The sequence below is a fragment of the Acinonyx jubatus genome, chromosome D3 (assembly GCF_027475565.1).
Source record: "Acinonyx jubatus isolate Ajub_Pintada_27869175 chromosome D3, VMU_Ajub_asm_v1.0, whole genome shotgun sequence".
NCBI lineage: Eukaryota > Metazoa > Chordata > Mammalia > Carnivora > Felidae > Acinonyx > Acinonyx jubatus.
The window spans coordinates 49670909-49698512 of NC_069392.1; the positions used below are offsets into that span (position 1 = coordinate 49670909).

Consider the following 27604-nt stretch of genomic DNA (forward strand, 5'->3'; position numbering starts at 1 on the left):
AACAAATACAAAGAACTTTGGGGGATAATGGATAGTTTCATTAAATTGATTATGTCAATCATTTTATGGGTCTATACATATGTACATTTTATTGGGTCAACTATACCTCAATAAAGATGTCAAGGATAAGGAAAGGGCTTGATTATTGAATAGAATATATAAGTAAGGTTTATGCTATCTCTTTATTGAAGATTTGCAATGAACATTACTATAGTCAGTGTTTGAAATACTCTGCCTCAAAAAGTCTGTTTTGCTTTGTTTGAACTAACATTTTTCAAATGCATTTTGTTTTGTTTTATTTTATTTTATTTTATTATTTTATTTATTTATTTGGAGAGGGAGAGAAAGAGTACACATGAGCCAGGGAAGGGCAGAGAGGGAGAGAGATAAACCCAAGCAGGGTCCCCACTGTGCAGAGCCCCACACAGGGCTTGAACCAACAAACTGAGAGATTATGACCTGAGCCAAAACCAAGAGTCAGACTCTTAACCACCTGAGCCACCAGGCAGCCCTCAAATTCATTTTATATTGGGATCAATTTTCCTTTTCACACATTGCCTCTAACTATGCTCAAGTACTACTAGAATTCCACGGATCTCAGTTTGAAATCTGGTTTGAGCTGTAAGCAATGGAACTAAGTCTGATTGTGAATTTGTTATGGAAAATACTGCCAGGATTATCAAATATAGCACTAGAGAGAATAAAGCTCTAATCTTATACTAGGGGTGGCTTCTGGAGTCCTTAATTGGATGTATACTCGGGTAATGTTACCAAATTATCCAAATAGGTATTAACAACAAAGTTACATCAGAGGATGACAATTAAGGTCTGGAAGGTAAGCATCCAAGAAACATCCATAGGAAGTAGAAAGAAATGGTAAAGTGTAAAGAAAAAAAAAAGAAAACATAGGCAGGTCAATAGGTCTAAGGCTCTGAGATATTTTTGTAAGGGATCAATTCCGGGCTTAACCAGAATAAGACCAATGGGTAGAGTTAGGAAAGTGATTGTATTTGAGAGAAGACTTAAGTGAAAATTTGAGCATATTCTGAAAGACTGCATATTTTCAAAAAGATCTGCATAGGTATTTCTAGAATTTACAATTGTGTGATGACACAATTTTCCTGATAAATGCTATTTATACTGTGGACAAGTCTTTATTTGTGTATATCAATTTCTAAAATTACTAAAAATGGTACCATCAAGAGTTAGAACCAACAGTCTTCTATCAAGCTTTGATGAGACATCTCTGAAGATTTTAAGGTCATTCAGTGTTAAATAAAAAGACAGGTTTCAGACAAAATTGCAAACATTATCTGACTCTTCTGACTACCTCCCTTTTGAAATGTGTTCCTGTATTCAACTGTGATTACTCCAGGATAGATAAATGATGAGCCTGACAAACAATAAAATATTAAGGTATTTTTGGTTTTACTTGGCAAAATGTGATTTTACCAAATCTGTCTTTAATATATTTTTTAAAAATTTATTTATATATTTTTAGAGAGAGAAAGACCGCACGAGTGGGGGAGGGGCAGAGAGAGATGGAGACAGAGAATCCCAAGCAGGTTCTGCACTGTCAGCACAGAGCCTGATGTTGGGCTGGAACTCACAATACCATGAGATTATGACCTGAGCTGAAACTGAGAGTAGAATGTTTACCCGATTGAGCCACCCAGACACCCCTAAATCTGTCTTTACCATTAAACTGCAGAAGCAAATAAGGGAAAATTGGTATCTGGTAAAACAACTCTGGAGTTGGGTAGGTTGGGTATAATAACATATCTTCCTATTTTAACTTCACTGATAAATCTTTGCTCTTCAATATAGGATCAGAGACACTTTCTGACTAAGGCTTCCTTGTTTACAGCAAAACACCAAAATGTTGATACACTTGTCTTTTTATTTATTGTTTTTCTACTAGAGGGATCATAAACATTGTGTCTTAGCCTGGGTTTCCTAGACTCACAGGCCTAGATAAGGAATCAGTTACAAGCTATTATTATTTTTTTTAATGTTTATTTATTTTTGAGAGACAAAGAGACAGAGTGTAAGCCTGGGACGGGCAGAGAGAGAAAGGGAGACACAGAATCTGAAGCAGGCTCCAGGCTCTGGGCTATCAGCACAGAGCCTGATGTGGGACTCGAACACACAAACTGTGAAATCATGACCTGAGCTGAAGTCAGACGCTTAACTAACTAAGCCACCCAGGCTCCTGAACAAGCTATTTGTTAAGGCAGTACTCCCAGGAGAAACCCACATGGGATTGGGGAAAGCAAGATACAAGATGGGAAGAAGCCAAAAGTGAGGTTGCAGGCAAAGTACTAGTCTCAGCCTGATTCTTCAGGGAAGCTCTGGAATGTAGATTAGACCTCAGAATTTGTCCCAAGTTCATTAGAGGGAGCTGGGCTTTGTAACTGCATACCAGCTATCTTTGGTTAAGAGCTATCCTGGATGCACTTAAATTCCCAGGTACCTGTGTCTCCCCTCACTTGTGAGCAGAGCAGCTTTAATAGCTCAAGGACATTCATCCAAACAAAAATTGAGGATGTAGGATGAAGGAAGCAAAGCACACAGAAGCTGAGAGAATGGGGGATCCCGCCCGAGTAGATGGTGTCTACTACACGTGTTTTTGGCGAACTATGTGAGGTCGGTCATGATGCAGTGAAGTACCAGGGGCATTTCCTGCTAGTACTGTTTTAAAATGAAATTTAAAATGCATTCATTAGTTTTGGTGACAAGTATACACTATCCATTTATAAGTCGTACATCTTTACATTTTTCTGTGTGTTCCTGAGAAGAAAGAGCAAGAGAAAAATGACAGAAAAATTGGTTTTTCCACTGCGAACAAGGAGATTCTTTCTTAAGAGCAGTGTGTTTTATAAAATGCCAAAACTTTGCAATTTATGAATATTTTCTTACTGGCTTATTATAAGCAATGGTTGGGCTGATAACTTGTTACTATTATAATTAACTTCCACTTTCTTTATAAATAGAGTAGATCAGAGGTTCCATAACTGAGAACTTTTTGCAATTGGTTGTCAGGCTTCCTATTGGGAGGATGCAATAGAAGAATTTTTTTTTTTTAATCCTGTACTCTTTAAAGCAGCATTTTTTAGATTCCAACCCCACTGCCTCCTACATCAAAATTGTTTGGGGAGTTTTTGAAACCTTCATGAGTCTTATCCTAGAATATTAATTCAAATTTCTGATGGTCTGATCCTCAAAATGCCTTGTTCAAAAGATCCCCCAGTGATCCCTATATACACTTACAGGTGAAAACCTGTGTGGTAAATGGTAGCTATGCTATATCCAGATGTTACTTTTTTTTTTTTTTTTTAGAAATAAGAGCTACTAGCAAGAGATTTGCTGAAGGTGCAGGAGTTCAGAAGTAAAGCTCTGGTCTATTGCTTGTTATCTTCTGTTTTGTAATGGCTGCCTAGATATTTTCCCTACTTTTAGCACTGCTTCTGTTCCAATATAATTTCCATTTCTGCTGACAAATCACTCTTAAACTCTAACTATAATCATGCTTTCCTTTCCCCCCCAAATCCTGATCCCCATGTTTACTAAATCCAGGCCAAATGCCTTAATGTGGTCCTCAAGGACCTTCAAATATAGCTCCCACAATGTATTTTCAGTCTTATATTTCAGTGCATTCTTAGGAATCCAACCAAGTTCATCTGTTCACACCCACTTATATAGTTTACACATTTTAAAATCTACTCTTTGCCTTTTATCTTACATATCAGTGTCTTATCATCCCATAGCTACCTCAAGGCCCACAACCAATGTCATCTTTTGTAGCTAAAAGGGGCTGCTCTAGCCTGTGCTCTCTCCTAATAACCATTAAAAGAATTTCAGATTTTGTCAGTCATGTGTACTTTAATGGTCTTATCTTATGGCTATTTGGGCTTACCTTTATTTCCCCTGTTTATTATTGTAAGGTCCTCCTCATTGAATTGTCAACCCAATTAATTTGTCAATACAAATTTGTATCTATCAGTTTCTTGCATTTGTCTTTTTATGTAGTCATGCTCAGCAGATAGTTGTATGAATAAAATAGTTGTTAGGTTATAGAGCCTACAAAGGACATCTAGGATTAGCTTACACAGCTGACAATTCATTTCAGTTTTATAAATAAGTAAGTTCACTAATCGTATGGCCATCTATGCCCCTCCATACATAATCCAAATAAGCCATCCCTCAAACTCTTCCATATAAACATACATTCTAAGTAAATACATCCTACTTACCAGGCACAGATTATTCAGAAGAAAAATCCACTGGCCTTATTCCTATTTCTTTTCCTTTAACCTTAGTGCTACTCTGAATATTAACCATATTAAAATTACATTGATTACAGTTTTGTGCTAAATGCTCTATTTCTACTTCTATAAGAATCCTGAAGACTTTAACTGTTCAACATTATTATCTTGAACAGGTTCTGTTAGCTCTTCTATTGCCCAGCCTACCTCTATAGCCTGAACCTTATCCCGTGGGTCATACTATACATACAGACCCTTAGAATAAATGGGTGACCAGAAAGGAACTCAGCTGGAAGAGGCTTGAGCTTGCTGAATAGTGAGAACAACTGTGTGTTTGCATTAGGTGAAGCTTATTGATCTTTTTTCGAAAGCAGTATGGAATTTTGGAAAGTATTTTAGTGTAAGGTTTGTAACAGGAGAGCAAGGATCTCAGAAGTTGACATTATATGCAATTAAAGACATCGTTTCTGTATCAGCTCAATGATTTATTAGCTTTGTGAACTTGCAGGAGTCAATGAACTTTCTGAATCTTAGTTTTCTCATCCAGTATTTGGGACAATGACACCTGGACTTCATGTTGTCAACACTGAACGTTTACTTAAGTAAACGTATAGAGATTCAGGATTTAATTCTAGAATGATTCACAAATGGAAGAAAACACTAAAGTGTTTTTAAAGTGACATTTTTCTCATGTAGCATATAAACAAGTTTTTTTATCAGAACCATTTTGGGGACTCCGTTAAGAAGTTTTTTTGGACTCAACCATAAACTTCATGTTTGTCAAAAAAGTTGCAACACATATTAAAAATTATTTAATCCCAATTTTAGGAGTATACATGCATTCTACTGCTCTGATTTTGGAAGGCAATTAGGTGGGGTGTCTATGTGGCTCAGTTGGTTGAGTGTCAGCTTGAGTCGGCTCAGGTTACTATCTCACAAATCATAATCTCATGGATCATCTCAAGGGTCGTGTGTTCAAGCCCTGCCTAGAGGTCTGTGCCGACAGTGTGGAGAACTTCTTGGGATTTCTCTCTCTCTGGCCCTCCCATGCTTGCACTCTTTGTCTCTCAAAAACAAAAAATAAATAAAACATAAAAAAATTAATAGTAAATAAAAAAGGCAGATAAAGGACAAAATTTGGTACATTAATGTACATTAGTCTTATATTGGCTATGTCAATTTTTATTTTTTTTTAATTTTTTTTAACATTTATTTATTTTTGAGACAGAGAGAGAAAGCATGAACAGGGGAGGGTCAGAGAAAGAGGGAGACACAGAATCTGAAACAGGCTCCAGGCTCTGAGCTGTCAGCCCAGAGCCCGACGCGGGGCTCGAACCCACAGACTGCGAGATCATGACCTGAGCCAAAGTCAGACGCTTAACCGACTGAACCACCCAGGTGCCCCGGCTATGTCAACTTTTAGTTGCCCTTGTGTGAGTAGCTTTAACAGAAATATAACTCAAGTGTTCTTAGCATTTTCTTTACTTTAGAAAGGAGTAAAAATGTGAGGAGTAAAAATGTGTTTTAAAAAGTTGCCAACATTAATGAAAGCTAACAGAAAGACTTCCTGTTAGTTTAAAGGGAAAAATAGTGAGATTCTTCTAAGAAAGTAAACGTATAAAGTTAATATTATCAGTTTAGTTGAGTTAAATTATTAGAAATATAATAAATGAGCAAACGGTATACTTTCCACTGTGTATATGAATTCTGCTACCAATTCTGAGTGTATACTATGCTTTCCATGCCTCAGCTTCTTTTGGAAGGTCACCTACAATCTTTTAAAAAAGATTTAATGTTTACTTATTTTTGAGAGTGAGACAGACAGAGCACAAGCGGGGAAGAGACAGAGAGGGAGACACAGAATCCGAAGCAGACTCCAGGCTCTGAGCTGTCAGCACAGAGCCTGACACGAGGCTCGAACTCACAGACTGTGAGATCATAACCTGAGCTGAAGTTAGATGCTTAACCAACTGAGCCACCCAGGCACCCCAGAAAGTCACCTATATTCTCAGTGTGATTTATATGCATACCCCTTCTGGAAAGACCCAGAACTCTGAAAGCACTCCATCACAATCCACTTCATATTGCCTCCTTCAACTTTATATCTCCAACACAAGACATTATTGGCTAGAAGTAGATGCTGAATACATAATAAATACATTTATTGATGATTCATCAATAAAATGAATGTATTTTGAAGAAAAAGTACTATGACCTTTTGACCTGTTAATTTTTCCATGTTTAGAAATATGATTTAGAGGTGCCTGGTTGGCTCAGTTAGTTAAGAAATCAACTTTGGCTCAGGTCATGCTCTCACAGTCTGTGAATTCGAACCCCACGTTGGGCTCTGTGCTGTCAACTCAGAGCCTGGAGCCTGCTTCAGATTCTCTGTCTCCCTCTCTCTCTGCCCCTCCCCAATCTGTCTCTCTGTCTCTCTCTCAAAAATAAATACACATTTAAAAAATAGAAATCCGATTTAAAAAGCTACTGGAAAGCATCTAGTATGGTAAATCACAGAGCTGTGTCCTCTTGGGGTACAGAGGTGCAAAAGAAATGGTCTCTGCTTTCCAGTTTTTAATCTAATAGGACAACAGAGACATTGTGGACACACAGCTATGGTGTAAGACATTACATACTGTGTGGTGTGTGTGTCCCTCCTTCTCTCTTTCCTTCCTTCTTTCCTTCCTTCCTTCCTTCCTTCCTTCCTTCCTTCCCTCCCTCTTTCCTTCCTTCCTTCCCTCCCTCCCTCTTTCTTTCCTTCCTTCCTTCCTTCCTTCCTTCCTTCCTTCCTTCCTTCCTTCCCTCCCTCCCTCTTTCCTTCCTTCCTTCCCTCCCTCCCTCTTTCTTTCCTTCCTTCCTTCCTTCCTTCCTTCCCTCCCTCCCTCTTTCCTTCCTTCCTTCCTTCCTTCCTTCCTTCCTTCCTTCCCTCCCTCCCTCTTTCCTTCCTTCCTTCCTTCCTTCCTTCCTTCCTTCCTTCCTTCCCTCCCTCCCTCTTTCCTTCCTTCCTTCCCTCCCTCCCTCTTTCTTTCCTTCCTTCCTTCCTTCCTTCCTTCCTTCCTTCCTTCCCTCCCTCCCTCTTTCCTTCCTTCCTTCCTTCCTTTCTTGCTTATGGAGAGCATCACAATCAATGAGAGAAAATTTGAAGAAAGAAAAATCACTCTACTTATTGAGATAATCAAAGGGTGTCATTTAAGCATAAAGATTGCTCCAATAGAGGTAGGAAGTGGAAAGAAGTAAGGGTTGGCATGAGCACAGCATTGTAGACAAAATAGGGGAAACCTGCTTCTGAAACAGTGAACAGCACAGTTTGACTGGAACTGATGTGTCAGAAAGATAACTGCTGTCAGGAGAACTGGGGAAAGAGCAATCCCATTTTTGAGAGCCTTAAGATTATAAGGTTAAATCTCCCTTCTGAATGCCTTACCCATGGATCCAACTATCCTCTAGAAATCTTTATGGGATGTTTCACTTCAAATTCATCATGCTCAAAAGACAAAGGAAGCTGACGACAATTTTTGAGGAGGTAATTACTGGTGACTGATTCAATATGAGAGAAAGGAAGAATGTGGTAACTTTATTGTTAGAAAGTAATATTTGAAATTGAGACGTCCCATGTGGGGTCTAAAATAAGGAAATATGAGGAGAGCATGAGAAAGATTAGTATCCTCAGGAGACATCCAAGCACAGCAACAGAGCATGATGGATGAGCTCAGAAAGAGTTTGAAAAAGGTTTAATTGAAGGCAGTAGGGATGAGAGGTTTGTGGCCAGAGATCCAACTGGTTAATAGAGATATAAAAAAAGGGTGTTTTTCAGATGGGAGAGAAAGGTGCCCGGATGACGTAGTGAAGTGTTGTGTGGTGGGGGTGAGAAGATGAAAACACAGGTTCAGTGAGGGGATGCAAAATGTAAACATCCAAGTATAGTGAAGCACAGCATAGATCATTACTTAGTGTGTCATTTTGATTAGGAAAAATATAATTGCTTTAATGATTAGTGATAGAAAGGGAAACAGAGTATAATCACTATGTTGCATTATTCAAAACTTTTTTTGTAGCACAAAAGTGACTTTAAAATTATACTTATGGAGAACTAAATAAACATTCCTCCAAAAGGATATCAAAATGTCCAATAGGCACATTAAAAGATACTTGACATTACAAATCATCAAGGAAATGCAAATCAAAACCACAATGAGATATCATGTCACACCTGTTAGAATGGTTATCATCAAGAAGACAAGAGACCTGTTGGTGTCGGTGAGGATGTTGTGAAAAGGAACAGTTACACATTGTTGGTGGGAATGTAAATTGGTCCAACCACTATTGAAAACAATAGGGAGTTTCCTCAAAAAATTAAAAATAGATTTAGAATACAGTCCAGCAATTCCACTTCTGGGTGTACCCAAAGAAAATGAATATGGGATTTTATGAGATATATGCACTCTCGTGTTTACTGCAGCGTTATTCACAAGTGAAAATGTGGAAACAACCCAAATGCCCATCAATGGATGAATGGATAAAAAATATGTGGTACATTTACACAATGTATTCCATTCCATTCAGCTGTAAGAAGGAAAGATAACCTTCCATTTGTGACAACATGGATGGACCTTAATTAAGCACATTGTGCTAAGCAAGGTAAGCAGAGAAAGGTAAGCACTGTGTAATTATCACTTATATGTGGAATCTTAAAAGTTAAACCTTTATAAAGGATAGTAAAATGGTTGTTACCAGGGGCTGGGAGGGGAGGAAAAGAGTGATGGTTTTAAGGGTACAAATCTGTAATGAGTAGTAAATAAGCCACAGACATCTAATGCACAGTATAATGAATATAAGTAATAATATTGTACTATAATTATGCAATATGATAAATATCTCTACATGAGCTATCATTACAATATATAAATATATTGAAGGAATGGCATGCTGTACACTTTAAACTTATACAATGTTCCATGTCAAAGTTATTCAATTAAAAATGGTCCTATGGAAAAATGTATAGAAAAATAAAGAAAGGAATATGAATGAGGTAAACTACACACCAGCAAAGTTGGGTTCCTTCTAGTAATTGTAATTGTTTAAATCCAGTATTTGCTTCACCAAGGTGAAGCTTATAGTAGTTTTTAACTTATTTTCTTGAAAATGAGGACACATCTTGAAAAGAACTGCAATCCTTCAAATCATACTTGCTATTTAAATTTTACATGACCTCTCCACAGAGCAGTAGTGAGAAATTAAATATACATTTTTCTCACAACTGCACATGTAAATACATACATTTAATACATTAAATAGAAGTAGAAGCATAGTCTTATGAATAATCTGAAACAAACCAATATTGATAACGTTTTCATAAATCATTCTTTTGTTCATTAATTAATTATCTGTGAGTTATCATTAGTCACATAAAATTTCTTTTGCCCTTCAGCATAATATAGAAATATTACTATTCTGCCAAAATGCCTGTTACATACAGTGAAACTTCCAAAAAGTCGAGAAGCTCATAATTTATAGAACAAACTTTATGATGTGCCTGAATTACTGTGCCTGAAAGACCTCCACATTCCTCTCATATTGCCTTATGCCTACAACATTTTGTGGGACTCCACTCTTAGACTCTTTCTTAAGGCATCCTTAATTCCCTTTTAGATTCATATTTTCAATTTATTTACCATTACCACCATCATCCATATTTTCCTGCCCTGGGTCCAATAACTTAGAGTAGCCTGCAAGATGACAATTATACAACATTCTTTCTCCCATGTCTTCCATGGAACAATTATTTATTAGTTTTCTCCTACATTCCTTATATTCTCCTTGTCCTATAAATATCTATTAAGCAGTGATATTTGCTAGACTTTGTATTTGTGGCTTCTCATGCCATAGTTTTCTTGGCTGACCATTTCATTTCTATGCTTCCGCTCCCACCTCTGTTCTTATGGCCCTCAATTTTATAGAGCTCTCTCCTGAGCTCTAACATATATTGCAAACCACTTACTAATCATCTTTCTTAGATACCTATCAGGCCCTTCTAATTTAATATGCCCATCATTGAACCAAGTGTGTTTCTTCACAACACCTTTCCTCTTCTTCTCCTTTACTGACTGATCCTTCCCTTTTTTCTCCGTTTACTTCCACAGATATGGAATGCCAGGGGATATGATAAGAAATAAGTTAAACATAGTTCATGCCTCATCGGGGTAACAGTCAAACGGGATAAAATGATTCTCTGATAAATATGGTGGTCAGATGATAAAGAAAATTGACATAATGTGAACGTGAAAAGATAAGCTGTTGTAATAACAGTGTTGATGATATTCTCTATCAATTTGGCAGTAGCTTGTGGTTACTGACATTTTGAATGTTAAAATGCCTTCATAACCAAATCTCTTTCCCAGTAGAATACTGATAGCGCCTCCCTTCACCCCACCCCTACCTTCTTACCTCTAAGTATTGGACAGAGATGTCAACAGAAAATTGTATTAGATGTCCTCCTTCCGCGTTCTACAAAATTATGAAGGACATGCAGTTGGTCCAAAAGGTCTCTAAAGTAAAAAACAAAACAAAACAAAACAAAACCAATTAAAAGTACAAAGTTAGAGTGAGCAGGAAAATCCACCTCTTGCGAAAATTTTCTACTAAAGCTCTACATTAGTATTGGTTAAATGAGAATTACTGGTTGTTTATGTACCTGATTGAAATGTTTGCCAGTTGATGCTTTTGTAGAGCAAACGTAGGCAGCCACTGTACTGCCACATTTAATTAATTTTTTTAATTGGGACAAATTTTTGAAACACTAAACTTTGAAAGTATCCCCTTTGTTTTCTACCACACCATTAGCCCTTAGGCTTTATTCAAAGATGAGGAAATAGCTTTAAACCTTTAAGGGTAGGTTAGTCCTCATTCCTCCTCATTTGTCAAGGGATTTGTGTTGATTAGAATATGTGGACTGTGATAAACTGAGAATAGCTTAAGGGCAAAAACCTTCTGGAACATGCTGGTTGCCTAAGAACTAGAGATGACATCATTTTTATTCTGCTCTCTCTCTCTCTCTCTCTCTCTCTCTCTCTCTTTGCTAGGATGCTGAAGCCAAGCACTAAATGAAAGCACATTCACTATCCTTTAAATGTGCTTTAAATTAACCATGTTAGATTAGGTTTGTAATCAATTCACTTCTAAGGATTTCAATGTTAATGTGCTTTCAAACCAAGTGGGATTGTCCCTGATAGGGTAAATTTGCTATCAGTTTGATACCCCAAGCAAGTTGATGTAATAATGTATGTATCTTGAGGCATTTCACTCACTACTGCTAGAGTCCCCATCATTGGCTTAATTGGATTAATCTCAGGAAAAGCAGAGATTAAAGAAATTTGGTTTTTGTTTTAACTTTAGTTCTCTGATTAGGTGAGATTTTTCTGAGTCTGCAGGCCCATAAAAGAGCTTCATGCTTTCTGTCCAGATGTGAGATGCAATGAAAAGTTTCAGTGAGGATTTGATGGTTTGTCCCTCTTCCCCAATACAATTCATTTTTTCTTCATATGTAACAACCATTCTGAAGCTATTGGTCTTTTCTTGTCTATGTATGTATCCATAAACAATACACAGTATGTGTTTCAAAGTTAAACAGATATCATAATGAACATAATTTTGTACAACATTGTTATTGAGATTTACATGTACTGATATAGAGATCTAGTGTGTTACTTACATTTTTTACCAACATTTAGTTTTCCATTTTACAAATATACCATTATTCCATTATCCATTTCCCTATTTGTGAACAGTTAGGTTGTCTCCAATTCTGTGCAAACACTGTTAACATGAACAACCTTCTATATGTCTCCTTGTACACATATGCAATACTTTTTGGAAAGTGTATACAGTCCCCAGAAATGAAGTTGCCATGTACATTTGTATCTTTACCTTTTTTGCTCTTTGTTTTCATGGGCTATGTTTTTTAGGCCTCCATTTTCAGAAATATCCTCCTAGTGTTTGGTTTCTTTGGCCAGATTACATAAGTTCTTGTTATTCCTTGTTTGTTTTTAATAAAGGTCTGTTTTGTTTTCATTACTCTTCCTGTTCAGGTTTTTTGTTGTTGTTTGTTTTGTTTTGTTTTGACTGATATTTGACTGACACATTTTTGCCACCATTTGCTTTCAACATATCTGCCTCATTATGTTTGAATGTGACATTTATAAACAGCATAATGATGGATTTTTAAAAATCCTACTTGGGAATTCTTGTCTTTTAAGAGACCATTTTTTTTGTTTGTTTGTTTATTTATTTTTGAGACAGAGAGAGACAGAGCATACAGGGGAGAGTCAGAGAGAGGGAGACACAGAATCTGAAACAGGCTCCAGGCTCTGAGCTGTCAGCACAGAGCCCGACGCAGGGCTTGAACTCACTGACTGCGAAATCATGACCTGAGCCGAAGTTGGCCACTTAACCGACTGAGCCACCTAGGTGCCCCAGGACCAATCATTTTTATTTAATTCACTTACATTTATCATTTTTACTGATATACTTCATGTTAATTCTACTATTTTATTTTCTATCTTTTACTTATTGAGAGTTTTCTTTGCTACGTCTTAGTCTTTCTATTCTTCTATGAAATTTAACAACTTTTATTTATTTCATTTTTCCTTTTGTACTAATTATGAGGCTATACAATCCATTTCTACTTGATAGTGAGTCTATTTTCCAATCCATATAATTGAATTAAATCTAAAATTTACCAATATTTCTACCCTTCTTATGGAGAACACATGGACCTTAGAACATGTTACCTCTGACTACACCCCTCTCATTTTAGAAAGTATTTTTTCTCTTGTGATATTTTAGATCCATGTTTTTAATGATCCTCAATTACTTGTAAATTTCATTCACCTGTAATTTTCATAATTGACTTATCATTGTTTATGTGTAACACTGTCATTTGGGGTTCGCTTTCTTTTTTGCAGAAATATGTTTAGTTGTTATGAAACTGAATTTTGTATGAGTGGAAAATACCTGGCCTGTTATTATTTTTTGGGCCTGAGATTACACCTTGTCCTCGGTTTTTATGACAATATCTGGGTTAGTGATTCTACACCGACAGCTGAATCACATTGAAGATAATACTACATTGGCCCTTATTGTTATTTTCGGGAAGAATCATCTCAATACAATGGCGGCTTCTTTGAAGGTAATCTGTGTTTTTGTTATTGTTGCTGTTCTTTAGATATTCTTCTTTCCTACACTGTTTTTCAGTTTCACTACAATGCATTTAGTTCTTAGTTTATTTATTTTATTGAAACTTATGGTTTTCTGGTATTTATGACTTTCAACATTTCTGGCAAATTCTCAGTAATTTTCTCATTAAATAATTCTTCTTCCTATTTCTTTTCTTTCTCCTTGGATCACATATTTAATCTATGTAGCAATTTCTCATTCTCGTTTCCACATTTTAATTAATCTTTCATACTTTTCATCTATGTTTCTTTGTGCTGATTTATGGATGATTTTCTCAGCTCCAACTTTTGCCCACTGAGTGTTTAATTGCAATGGTATTTTTCATTTCTACAAGTTCATTTTGATTCTTTTCTATACTTGGTTTTTCCTTTAAAAAATTCTTTATCATTTTTAATCCTTCTTTCATGTCTTCAGTTTCTTTAAATATACACGTTTTGTAATCTTTTTCAGAATTACTCTTATATGAAATTGTTGAGAATGAACCTATACCTTATTATGCATGCTCCCTCTCACTTCTTTGGATGTTTTTGCTTGTGTGATTCTAGCTGTTTTCTTTTGAGCTAATTATAGTTGTCTTTTTTTTTTTTTTAAGTTATAGAGTGAATTTGCATTTTTAAAAATTCTAATGAATAATCTAGGGTTTTCACTGACCTGGGACTTGTCTGAAAGATAAATTATCATTTTATGAATTTGGTTTCCATGCCCTTGTATAAATTTGGGAACTACTCTTGTGTCTGGGATAATCTTAGTTTGATGAAATTTCTTTTATTTCTTTTCCCCACATGGAGTCTGGGGCAGAGACAAGTCCCCAGAGATAATAAAAGGATTTTTTTTTTTTAATTTTAAGGATAGGATGTTTTTCTTAACTTTAAGTTTCTCTAGCATGCTCAGATCAAAGTTTACATATCCCCTTCCCAAGTGGGATTCCCAGGTTCATAAAGCCTATATCCAGATCTAAAATAATCTTTATAAAACATGATGATCATCTTACCACAAAGTTTCAACCTATGTTTAAACATTTCAGCAAGCTTCCTGTTATTTTTCTGAAAGCTAAATATGTTCAACTTTGCGTATGAATTTTTTCTAGGTCTTACTTCTACTTATTCCTTCTTCCTGGTATCTTTTTATTTCCACCTTCACACTCTATTTTCCAGTTACACTTGACTTCTTTTAGTTTCTTGAATATGCCATGCTCTTTCTTGCTTCTGGGTCTTAATCAGCTCTTTCTACTTCATAGGCTATACCTTTCCCCTTCCCTTCCTAAGATAAGTCTTTTTTCTTTCTTTTAGATTCTCCCTAACTATGCCATAACTATATGCCTAACTATAGCATGGAGTTTTCATAACCCATGTGCTTCTTTATCTTAAAATTTACCATCTACTATTGAAATATCCTATTTGTTTGTCTTCTTTTCTAGACTATACACTCAATGAGGGCAGGAAAAATAGCTACCATATTTACTACTGTATATCTAATGCCAATAAACTTTCTATACATAGTAAATATTCAATTCTTATTTGTTTTATAAAACAAAAAAATGTATACATTGAATAAATGAATAAATAATGGCTTTAATTTTTTTTGTTGTTTTGGTTTTCATTGTCCCATTATAATACTGTTGAATCTGGTTAACTTGCAATTAACTAAACTTCAATCTAATTTTATATACAAAGTTGCTTGCTTTATCCTATATATGAAATATGTTATAGAAATATACATGGATTTGCATGTAGAAATATATTATCTAGGGGTGCCTGGGTAGCTTAGTTGGTTAAGCGTCTGACTAGCTCAGGTCATGATCTCACGGTTTGTGGGCTCAAATCCCGCACCAGGCTCTGTGCTGATAGCTCAGAGCCTGGAGCCTGCTTCGGATTCTGTGTCTCCCTCCTCTGCCCCTCTCCTGCTCATGCTCTGTCTCTCTCTCACAAAAACAAATAAACATTAAAAAAATTAAGAAAAAAAGAAACGTATTATCTATAGCTACCTGAAGTTAATTCAGTTCTCACTAATTCCACTAAAGTGATTTGTTCTGGTGGTTATAATTTAATTTCATATACATTCTTTTCTTTTTAATGTTTATTTATATTTGAGAGAAAAAGAGACAAAGTGCCAGCAGGGAAAGGGCAGAAAGAGAGGGAGACACAGAATCCAAAGCAGGCTCCAGAGCCTCGAACTCATGAACTGCAAGATCATGACCTGAGCTAAAGTCAGAGGCTTAACCAACTGAGCCACTCAGGCATTCTTCATATAAATTCTCAAGGATCCTTAAACTATACAATCTGCCTGGTTCATTGGCCAAACTTTGGGCTAATCCTATGCTCTTATCTTACCAGTCCACTCTGTTTTGATCATAGCAGTGGAGAAGCTGAAACCATGTTAATATTTTATTGTACCAATTAAACTGCTAACAATAATCTGTGAATATGGGTAAGAGAAGTGGGTTTTCTTACTGGTAAAAGAGAAATAAATTTTCTCTGAGGAGAGTTAAAGCCATCCTCAGTGGAAGATGCAAGGAGGCAGATACTGCATATATGATCCCCTGCTGGTACAGGCCTATCACTGCAGGAAGAAATTCTGAAATGAAATAACAGAGGCAGTCTTCATGCTGCCTTACCAGGGGGGGACCTGGATTAGCTGTCAAGAACACTTGACCTGAAGTTCTAAGTGGAAAAAAAAAAAAAGCAAGTAAACATCAGTGTACATCTGCTTACATTTATTAAAGGGGGAGATAATGGTACTCTTTTAATCAATTATTCTGCAATGCATTTTAAAATACAAAAAATATATACTGTAAGTGGAAAATGCAGAAATATGTGTTTGTTATCTAGGCTCTCAATAACAGGTTGGGATTCTTTCATGTGGAGAGAAGAGAGATTTTTCTTCATAGTTTTCAGAACTTTGTTGTTAATGTCCACACTGAAAGAAGGCACACCCCAGTGCATTCATTCTCTGTATATACTGCATATGTACTTTTGAAATTTACTGAAAGAACAAAAATGGAAACAAAAAGAAACCCCAAACCTGTGGCTGAATTTCATCCTAAAAGAACTGGGAACTGAAAGAGCAGCAAGTCTGCAAATTTTCTGTTCCTCAGACCTGTTCAGAGTATATATACTCTTGACTTTAGGATTTTAAATTCCATTCTGCTCTAACCTTGTGTTATAAAACAAAAGATAGCAAGTTGATTGCAGTTTAGCAGTGTTCTTTTGTTTCCATATGTTACCAGCAAGCTGTATTTAAAACATCATTTTTTTTTTTTTATGGAACAACACCCAGTGCTTGAATTCCTACACAATTTTGAGTAGTATTAAGCAGAAAGCCAGACCTTTAAATATCTCTGAATATAGTAATATGTCCTGTTAGAAAACTGATATAGTATTCTTCTAACATCCCTAAAACACTTGTCAGGGTGGCAAAAGTGATTTGCTCTATGGAAATTCTCTGACCACAAAATCCAGGCTGATGTCTTACGGGAAATGTGTTGAGTTATTTTTACATAGAATTCTATGCATTTTATGTTGTGTTCTTCTTTCATTCTGTAGAGAGTGCCAGAATAAATTTGAAGTGCTTTTTGTATGAGATGAATCCATCTGTTTTCTAAACAGTGCCTCTGTGAAAACTGTTTTTAATTTAGTAAACAAGTACAATTACATTGTAAGCTTCAAAATGAAAGGGGCAGCAATATAATAGTAAATCAATATTAGATTAATTTGAGGAATGGAAGTTATGTAGCATTGCCAGATGAACTCCAGACTTTAGATTTGATGTGTATGTGTGTGTGTGGAAGGGGATTGCCAAGCCTGTTAAAATGAAAGCAAATTGGTATTTTCTTTCATTTTTTGAGCTTATATATCCACTGTAATTAATTATGGAAAGTATTACAAGATCCAAAGGCTTGGATAAGAATGGTTTGGAATATTTCTAGAATTAGCTAAGTTGATAATACTGAGTATCCTAGATACAAATGATTTTTGTTTCTTTAAAGAATCCTCTCATTAATTTAATTAACACTTGAGCAATTTAAGGAGCTCACAAAGCTAACACATAATATGATTATGGATATACCAGTGTTTGTTTTTTTTAAGTGTATTCATTTATTTTGAGAAAGGTGGGGAGGGACAGAGAGAGGGAGAGAAAGAATCCAAGCAGGCTCTATGCTGTCAGTGCAGAGCCCGAGGTGGGGCTCGATCCCAATAACCCAAGAACCGCGAGATCATGACCTGAGCCAAAATAAGAGTCAGATGTTCAACTGACTGAGCCACCCAGGTGCCCCATACCAGTAATTTGAATAGGGATATCAAGTGCCATTAGATAATGATCTGTCCATTTTATAGGTAATTTCCCCCAAATTACTGAGTTTAGACATAAAAGCCTTACAGTAGCCTGGAGAAGAAAGGCTTTCCATCTGCATTTCATGAGTATTCCATAGTGTTTAATAGCATCTGCCTTGGAGTGACTTTTCCTGGGTTCCCACTTTAGCTCAACCACTTAATAACTTTATCACTTTAAATCCTATGTCTTACTTAGTTTTGTTATCCTTCAATTACTTTTTCTTTTCTTTCTTTCTTTTCCTTTTCTTTTTTTTTTTTTTTTTTTTGGAAAATGAAGATATTGAGAGTGTCTACTTCACTGGTCACTATAAAGATTAATTTATAAATCCACATACAGCTCTTAGCACAGTGCCTGGAAAAGTAAATGCTGACTAAAGTATATAGTGTTAATTTGTGTTATTATTTAACCAAACAATTATAATGACAGGCTTCTCTCAGAAATCAGAACTCCCCACACTATGTTTTCCTTGGACTTTATATAATAACTCTTTTTCAGTGGTTACAAACTTGAAATTCATGAGTGTGAAATAACACACACAAAAATATTTTCATTTTTATATAAATGCTACTTTTCAGACCTTTTCCATTTTGGTACAATTTTTAACCTATCAGGATTGCTTTATATATCATTGTAAACCTATCTTTATTTCTCTGTCAAAACATCAGACTGAAATGGGGAATTTCCAGGCCCTGAAAGCATCCTTGATTACTTCCTTAATAGAATTTGGACACTATTTTTATCGTTGTTTAACTTTATAGGAAAGTCCAACATATAGTTTTACTCTTTGGATTTAAAGGTAGCATTTGCAAAGTAAAAGAGTAAATAAAATTTTCTCTGATTCTTTATCAGGGAGCCTGAAAGTCTGTATTGATTTTGCCACAAGTGCGTTTCATGGCCTGTGATGATAAATTGATTTGGGGACTGTCCACGTCGCAACATCTTTGCACACAGCCAGTTTTACTGACAACAACGCTGCTCTGGAGACCCCAAGAACTATGATCTCTGACTTGGGGACTTTCATCCCTTGTCATCTAAAATGTCATTTCAGAAACATTCATCATAAGTCTGTCACTGGACAAAAAAATGGGCCACTGTGATACTCACTCAAATAGACACAGTTTCGCAGCTTGTGTGACAGGTCCTGCTGTTGGCTACTTGAGATTATGGAGAGGTTCAGACATGTCAGATGCAGAATGGGGCAGACATGAGATTGCAGCTGAAATGGCACTGTGCCTGCCCACTGAGGCTGCTGGTAACGCAAAGGGATGATAGAAGAGTAAGAGGGCTCCTCGCTGCTTGTGTTGCAAATATTAAGTGGCTTACATTACTTGAGGCATATAGCTTGAGTCATTACTATTAGGACACTTTTGATTTGGGAGCGGAACCCACCCTGTGTTCAAGGATTCAAGGATTCAAGGATATGCTATAAGGCATATCACACAAGCCATATTTGCCGCATCTGTAAGTGTGCATGGTGGTTCAGTGCAGTAGAGGCTCGCCCAAATCATCAGATGCCTTTCAGGGCCACATAGACCTATTACGTCCATTCTCTTATGATGAAACAGCACTTTCTGTACCATTACTATCACCAGCAATCCTGGTCTGTCCGTTTTATCAAACTTACACTATGTGAATTCCTCATTAATATTTGAGACAGATGTATTTCCCAGGGGAATAAGTTTATGAGGATAGAAATTAATGCAGCCTTGATAACTTCATAGAATATTTTGTGTCATCCTTCTCTATCTGAGCCTTTAATGTTAATGTAGGGACAGTTTTCAGTTGCTGCTATATTGGGCTCCTCCCACTTGCGTACCTTCTCTTCAGGTGAGATGACTTTCATGTTGGAAATAGAATCTGTTCCATCAGTGTTAATCATTCTCCAATCTTTCTTTTTTTATCTTACAAATTATTAATTTCTGAATGTAATCTCAACATACCAAACCAGGGACTTAAAGAACTGACAGTCAGACTCTTCATATAAACTAGGCTTATTTTGTTGTTTGTTTTTATCTAACACATTTTCCTTCCTTTAACTAAAAGACATTTAAGTACATTTTGGTAAGTCATGAGTTAATTCTAAATTCAAGTTCCAAAAAAATACATATCTCTACCTCCAAAATTTAAGCAAACCTTGAATGTTGCTAGTGACTGAGAACATTACTGAAGTTAGGGCTTTCTCTCAGATTAAATTCTCTAAAAACTCAGCTGCCTTCTTCCTTCAGTGATCCTACTAATGCCTATTGATTTGTTGATAAAGAAGGAAATATTTGGCCTCTATCATTTTGTAATAAGGAAGGAAAGACAGACATCTTGGTGGGAAATTAATAAATGATGTGCTTACAGAAAGAACTTAGGCTTCCCAGTGACAACCTCATAGATTGTCTGCCACTTAACTTATAAAGCACATTCAACGTTTATGGAGAAAGCTTTCTCTATTCATGTTAGATGAAGAGTTTGGGGCCTGAGAAAAATAGAGCCTCCCTAGATCCTACATTCCTCAGCGTTCCTTTGAGAATTCAGGAGGTTAGCCAAGGCATGATGTTTGAATCCACTGATGCTTGCAGACAGTTCATTTAATAGTCCTTGTCTTTAAATTTGACTGCTTTTAAACTGTTTTCAATTTCCCATTATACCATGACATACGATTATTTGTGCATTACTATACTGGAAGCTCCTCAAGGGCAGGTTTTAAAAAAGAAGTAGTAGTGTTATTCATACTTGTCTTGTAGCACACTGTATCTGTCAATTTACACTTCTGAGTTAAAATCGATTGAAGCTAGAAACTATGTTAAAAGAATAAAAGTTCATAATGAATTGCTCAGGAGGGAAATATAGGACCTACCTTGCTTAAATGTTTTCTGTTTCTCTTATTTGCCTTAAATAAAGGTATATCTGACTAATTTGGGTTATTTTCCTCTCTTTATTGCCAATATATGTCAGCAAAGGAAATCACCCAACAGCTAAGGTAGATACCATCAGCAGCACACTCAAAACTCTGGGGAAGCTCAGGCTTATTCTATCCCCAGGGAAAAGGAAACCTGGTTATATTCAAGTGTGTGATTTCTATTCTAGGCATGAGCATTTATACCACTCTACTAGGGGAAGCTGTTAGAGCCAGAAGTAGGAGCATAAATGGAACAGGTCTGGATGGATGTCTGTTGGATCACATCCACACGACCCATCTCTTTGTAGCCTGTGTCATAGGCAGGCTTGAGGATCCCTTCTGTTGGTGACGGATGACCACCGCCCACAGAAGGCCAAAACTGAACCAAGATGAGGTCAGGATAGGTGAACTGGGGAAAGCCACTTAACCACGAGTCTAGACTAGACAGGAAGAACTCTCAGGAACCATCTGAGATTTAAATGTTCATGATGACAAAAAATACACTAGCCTCCAATATCCTGCTTTCTTATACTCTAGTCCTAACAGCAACTCGTAAGGCTAAAAACAAGGGATTTCTTGTCTTAGACTTGTCACTGAATCAAAGTTCTAGTAACTATTTCCTACTCCTACTCCTTATTTGACCCATTTCTGAAAATGAACAGAAAATGAGCAATAATGGTGATCTCAGGACAGAGGTAATATGATAAAATATGTAAGGAAGCAGGTATGTGGTTTTATATTTGTTTTATTCTAACATATTCCAAATTCCTCTCTTCCCTTGCTCTCTCTTAGTGTTCTCCTCTCAAACTTTAGGCCCTTTCTTAAAAAGAAAGATTGTTCTAGGGTGCCTGGGTGGTTCAGTCACTTAAGCATCCAACTTCGGCTCAGGTCATGATCTCATGGTTTGAGAGTTTAAGCCCTGTATTGGGCTCGCTGCTGTCAGCACAGAGCTTGCTTCAAATCCTCTGCCCCGTCTCTCTCTGCCCCACCCCCCACTTACACACTCTCTCTGTCTCTCAAAATAAATAAATAAACTTAAAAAAATTGTTCTAAATTGAGTTAATCTAAAGGTAAGAGGTTATGTTTCAGGGATTATTCCTAGCTACAAAAAAGTGCTCAAAGGTGGTTTTTTTGACTTTCTAGAAGCTTGAAATTATGCACTTAAAAATATACTTACTGACTTGTATATAAAATTCATGTTAAAAATATATAACATATATATGCATGGTTATACACATTTCCACATTGCATATCTCTATTACAAAAGAAGTACTTAGAATCAATCTGAAATTTCTCATGAAGCTACGTTTGATACTTACAAAATGCTAAAAAAAAAAAAATCCTGTGTATCTAGAATCCTAATTTGAGCAGCTAAACCAGTCACTTTATAGCTACAGTTGACTTCAGCAAACATCTTACTTTTCCAAGTACTAACACCTCTACTACCTGCCAGGGGGTTCATTGCTTATTTGCTTCTTTTGTCTGAAGACAGGAACCTGAAAGTAATTGCCTAATTAAGATAGTACTGGGGAGACGTAGTGAGCAAAACTAAGTGAAATTAGATAATTGCTCTCAATCTTGACTGCACACTGGGAATCAACCTGGGAAGGTTTAAAAAATATATGCTTATGAGAATGCAAGTTGGTGCAGCCACTCTGGAAAACAGTATGGAGGTTCCTCAAAAAACTGAAAATAGAACTACTGTAGGACCCAGCAATTGCACTACTAGGCATTTATCTACGAGATACAGGTGTGCTGTTTCAAAGGGACACATGCACCCCCATGTTTATAGCAGCACTATCAACAATAGCCAAAGTCTGGAAAGAACCCAAATGTCCATCGATGGATGAATGGATAAAGAAGATGTATATATATACAATGGAGTATTACTTGGCAATCAAAAAGAATGAAATCTTGCCATTTGCAACTACATGGATGGAACTGGAAGATATTATGCTAAGTGAAACTAGTCAGTCAGAGAAAGACAAAAATCATATGACTTCACTCATATGAGGACCTTAAGAGACAAAACAGATGAACATAAGGGAAGGGAAGCAAAAATAACATAAAAACAGGGAGAGGGACAAAACAGAAGGGACTCATAAATATGGAGAACAAACTGAGGGTTACTGGAGGGGTTGTGGAGGGGGGATGGGCTAAATGGGTAAGGGGCACTAAGGAATCTACCCTGCAAATCATTGTTGCACTATATGCTAACTAATTTGTATGTAGTTTTTTTAAAAATAAAAAATAAAATTAAAAAAATAGAAGGTTCTAATCCAAGTTAAAAACAATATGCTCCATCCCCAAAGATTCCTTTATAATTGAAATGGAGGTGTGGCCCAAGTCTTGGGATTCTAAAAGCTCCCTAGGTCATGTTAATGCACCCAAGGCTACAGACCACTGAATTCGAACTTGAGAGATACCATACTTCATCAGTTAATCTTTACTTAGCAACAGTATTTTCACCAGATCCTCTATGGGACTTGGAAATAATATAGACTATATATATATATATATATATATATATATATATATATATATTCTTTAAAATATGACACATAACTCCTATAGAGGTTGGAGAATAAAGGAATTCTACAGAAAGGAAGAAATACTAGAGTTCCTTGTATTTCTGAATGTACCCATTATTTATGTTATTTTCTAATGAGTTATAATTGCAGTGATGTTATTTGGAACAAGGAGTGCTCCTCTTTTGCTACACAACGTTACCATTATAAATGGTTTAAAGATGAAGATTGGAGATTAGGGTGCTATTGTATTTATAGCTGTTAATTTGATCTTTTCTTCTTTACTATTCTAGTAATAACCAAGGAGAAGGAGTTCATGGGAAAGTGTACAGCAGGCATTCAATTATATATATTTTATATAGGCAGGAGGTAGCTGGGGTAGAGAACATGTATGTCAGGGGCAAACTATCTGACTTGAATCCCTGTTTCTGCTTATTCTATAAGTATCCTAGGAGACTTGCTTAGCTTACACAGTTACTATTTTCAATTTCATAGGATCAAGAGGGAAGTTAACTTGGTCAATTTTAAGCATTTAGAATATCGCAAGTCCTTAATAAGAACCAGATATCATTAAATGGTTTGTAAACTTTAAAGAATTATAAAACAACAACATGCTTTTAACATTGGAGCCCCAAGGTAAAGTACCGACTCTATATCTAGATCTAATATAGTATGTCATATATTATAGTATCTCTGCCTTTTTTGTAGTGAATCAAAGGAAAATTGATAGTTTTGTTGCTTTTAACAGTGTAAACAATAGTTATCCATGAAAATGATTTTGCAAAATCCAGGAAATAAGCAAACTTGGATGACATTAATTAGGCGATGAAAGCATTACAATACTTTGTAGAACTTTTAATCTGATTGTCAAATAGGGTTTTTTGTTTGTTTGTTCGTTTAAGCAAATAGTAGGTAAGTTTCATATTTTAAACATAAGCAAACTGCTATTTCAAAAAGATTTTTTAAAGGCATATTTAAATGTTATGTTTTTAACTTTGAGGAAACAGTTCATTAAAAAATAAAACGTGGAGCGCCTGGGTGGCTCAGTCAGTTGAACGTCTGACTTCAGCTCAGGTCATGATTTCATGGTTCATGGGTTTGAACCCCACATCGGGCTCTGTGCTGACAGCTTAGAGCCTGGAGCCTGTTTCATATTCTGTGTCTCCCTCTCTCTCTCTGCCCCTCCCCTGCTTGTGCTGACTCTCTCTCAAAAATAAATAACATTACAAAATAAAAAAAAAAAAAGTAAAACTTGTTTGGAATTATAAAAGATAAAAAAAAAACAAAAACCCGTATAAAGTTGATCAATCAATGAATCCAAATTTAAGTGCTTATCTTTTGCCTTTTTATGGTAAAAATGAACTGCCCTGTAACTACACTGTAAGCTCTGATTAGTCCTCATTAATAAGCTATTCTGTTCCTCTAAGCAAGTTAGTGGAAAGTAAATAGTTTCACTCTTGAATTCTAAAGTGTCTTATTGTTTTATTTTATTTTATTTTTTTGAGAAAAGATGTTAAACAGAACTCTTTTGAAAGGTCAATTGTCCTGGTTTTTGTTTTTGTTTTTTTTTTCCCCTTCCACTTTAAAAGCAGACTGGCTGTGCCACTTTATTGTGTCAAGTAGTCTTTGCTTCCCATTTCCATTTTCTTCAGCTACTAATGCTATCTTGCGGCAATGCTGTTCAGTGGGCCCAGGGGAGCCAAGTGTCAGTTTTTCCAGATGGCAAGCTGCCAGTCGACAGTAGACTGTTGAAACTCACCGAGGGAATTCATTTCATTGCAAAGCCAAAGAACATCATTTCATGCACACCTTGTACATGATCAGCTCCCAACAGCTGATGAGTAGCCACTAAAAAGGGACAGATGGAGAGAGACAGAGAGGAGAGACACACACAGAGGAGAGAGAAGGAGGGAGGGAGAGACACATGCCATTTTAGTGAGTTTAGCCCATGTTCTAGACTATTATACAGTGACATATTGTGTTTTGCAAACAAAGTTTTTAAACATTACTGCCAATTTAGAGGAACTTCTCTCCTAATAGCTAGAACAAAATTCTTAATTTGCCCTAATTAAAATACTAGTTTTGGGGAATGAGTTTTTCTCCTTCATCTTTAAACTGAACATTAAAAATAGTTAAATCACTTTGGTCTTTAAATTGCATTCTCTCTTTCAGAATTGTTAACTCTTTTTGCCTGAAGAGAAAAAACGTCATGTATAAATATAATATCAGAGTGGAATAGAAAGTGGTTTTCTATAATAAATATGTTGGCTATTATAAGGTTTGTATTTAAATGGAAAGTATTATGAGTTCTACCAATGGGGAATGCTATCGGAGAAATATGTTACTTTTTAACAGTTATGTTAGTGGAAACTCAGACCATGGGGAACTGTCTGATCTAAAATATTATTTTACGAATCGAACAGTTATATGTACAGGTAGAAAGTTTAGATTGCAAAGCACTGTAAATAATAGGATGCAGGAAAATATAGTATATAAATTATGAAGCTAAGAGACAGATTCCCGCTTCAAATTCACTAGTTACCAGGGATCTTGGGCAGCCTCTCTGGGTTTAATCTGTAGAAGAATCAGTTTGGTTTGCTTCTCTGAATATCTCCCTTCTCTTAGGGGATAGATTTATTTGGTTAAACTCCAAGTTAAACACTTGTCTGAGTAAGGGTTACATTGTGATACTTTTGTTACTATAACACATCTTCATTTTATGATAACACAACAATTTCTTTATGGAGGAGGAACTCAGAAAGGTAATGTTTTTCTGAATGTTACTATAAACATCGACAACTTGTAGCATGTGTATATACTGACTAAACACACTGCTAACACCAGCATCCAAGTGCTTCTGCTGTGATTATTGTTATCCTTACATTTTTTTAGCACCTTCAAATGTCTTTAATCAAGTATTCCCTGAATTTTATCCATCTAAGAATTAAAGAAGTAATTATTTTACTGCAAAGGAATTATTTTAATTCACAATTAAAAGTGAAATTGTATTTGTCATAATGGGCGGTGACAGAGACAAGATTATTTTTCAGGTAGCCTGAAGCTAGACTATATTTTAAAACATATTTTAAATGTATTCTAAAATATATTCTAAAAGTAATAATATATAGATTATCTGGTAAAGGTATTTAGTACCTTTTACCATGGCAAATTTTGAATTACAATTTTGAATCTTCTTTTTTTTTTAATGTTTATTTATTTTTGACAGAGAGAGAGAGAGAGAGAGAGAGAGAGAGAGAGAGAGCATGAGCTGGGGAGGGGCAGAGAGAGGCAGACACAGAATCCAAAGCAGGCTCCAGGCTCCAAGCTCCAGGCTGTCAGCACAGAGCCCAACGCAGGGCTTGAACTCACAGAAGCCAGATGATGACCTGAGCTGAAGTCCCACGCTCAACTGACTGAGCCACCCAGGCACCCCTACAATTTTGAATCTTCTTTAAGAGCTTTAAGAGCTTTATGGCAAGATTAAAAAAAAAAGTAGCCAAAAATGTTTTGAATTTTAAAAACTCTACTTGATAGTCACTATTTTGCTAATTTTCCCATTCCTTTATCTAGACTCCCCAAAATGTAGAACGCTTGTTCAGGTCCTATGAAATTTAAAGAAAAGCAATCATTCACCCTGCTTTTCATAAGCTTAAGGTCTCAAAAAGGACAAGGTAGTCCTTGGTGTCCACAAATACATACCATAATCATATAAACCAGCTGTATACATTTTTAAAAATTATGATTAAAAGATAATTAATTCTATATTCTAAATATAGAGTTTTTCGACGTGGAATCTTTGATGAGTAATTGGAGAACAAGATTCTTTCTAAGTTTATTTATTGAGAGAGAGAGAGAGAGAGAGAGAGAGAGAGAGAGAGAGAGAGAAAGCCCATGAGCAGGGGAGGGGCAGAGAGAGAGCCAGAGCGAAAATCCCAAGTCAAGAAGTCACGAGTTGGATGCTCTAACAGGTGCCCCCGGGGCACAAGGTTTTAAGGAAAATCATCTATTTTCCTAATAAGAGAAGCAGAGGGGAGTTTGTTATGAATTTGAAAGCTGAACATACATAGCCCTGTATTACAGGGGAGAAATCTACAGCTCACGTACACTAACTAGCTATCCCAAGATTCAAGGGCGACAGCACAAGGGCTGCGTGGATGCCAGAGGGTCCTGGGCCTAGTGTGGGACTCCCTGCACTATTCCCCAGGGAGGACAGACTTTGTGTGATTGGGAGTATTTAAAGTAAAATAGTTCAGTCCTTCATTGCTTTTGCCTTCAGTATTGCGAAAACAGAGGCTCCTGCGTAGCAGGAACGTGAGCAAAAGTGCAGGGCTGAGGCCAGGGGTCAGTGTAGATCCCCTGGA

The 27604-nt window shown here is 36.2% G+C and overlaps 1 long non-coding RNA gene across 4 annotated transcripts in view; it reads right to left on the bottom strand.

Annotated features, from left to right (window-relative positions):
- Positions 1 to 27604, bottom strand: part of LOC106983829 (uncharacterized) — a 94248-nt gene that overhangs the window by 56284 nt on the left and 10360 nt on the right. For all 4 annotated transcript variants that reach the window (XR_001431574.3, XR_008291836.1, XR_008291837.1 and 1 more), the window contains exon 3: positions 10710 to 10810. This is a non-coding gene — a long non-coding RNA (uncharacterized LOC106983829). The remainder of the gene's footprint in view (positions 1 to 10709; positions 10811 to 27604) is intronic.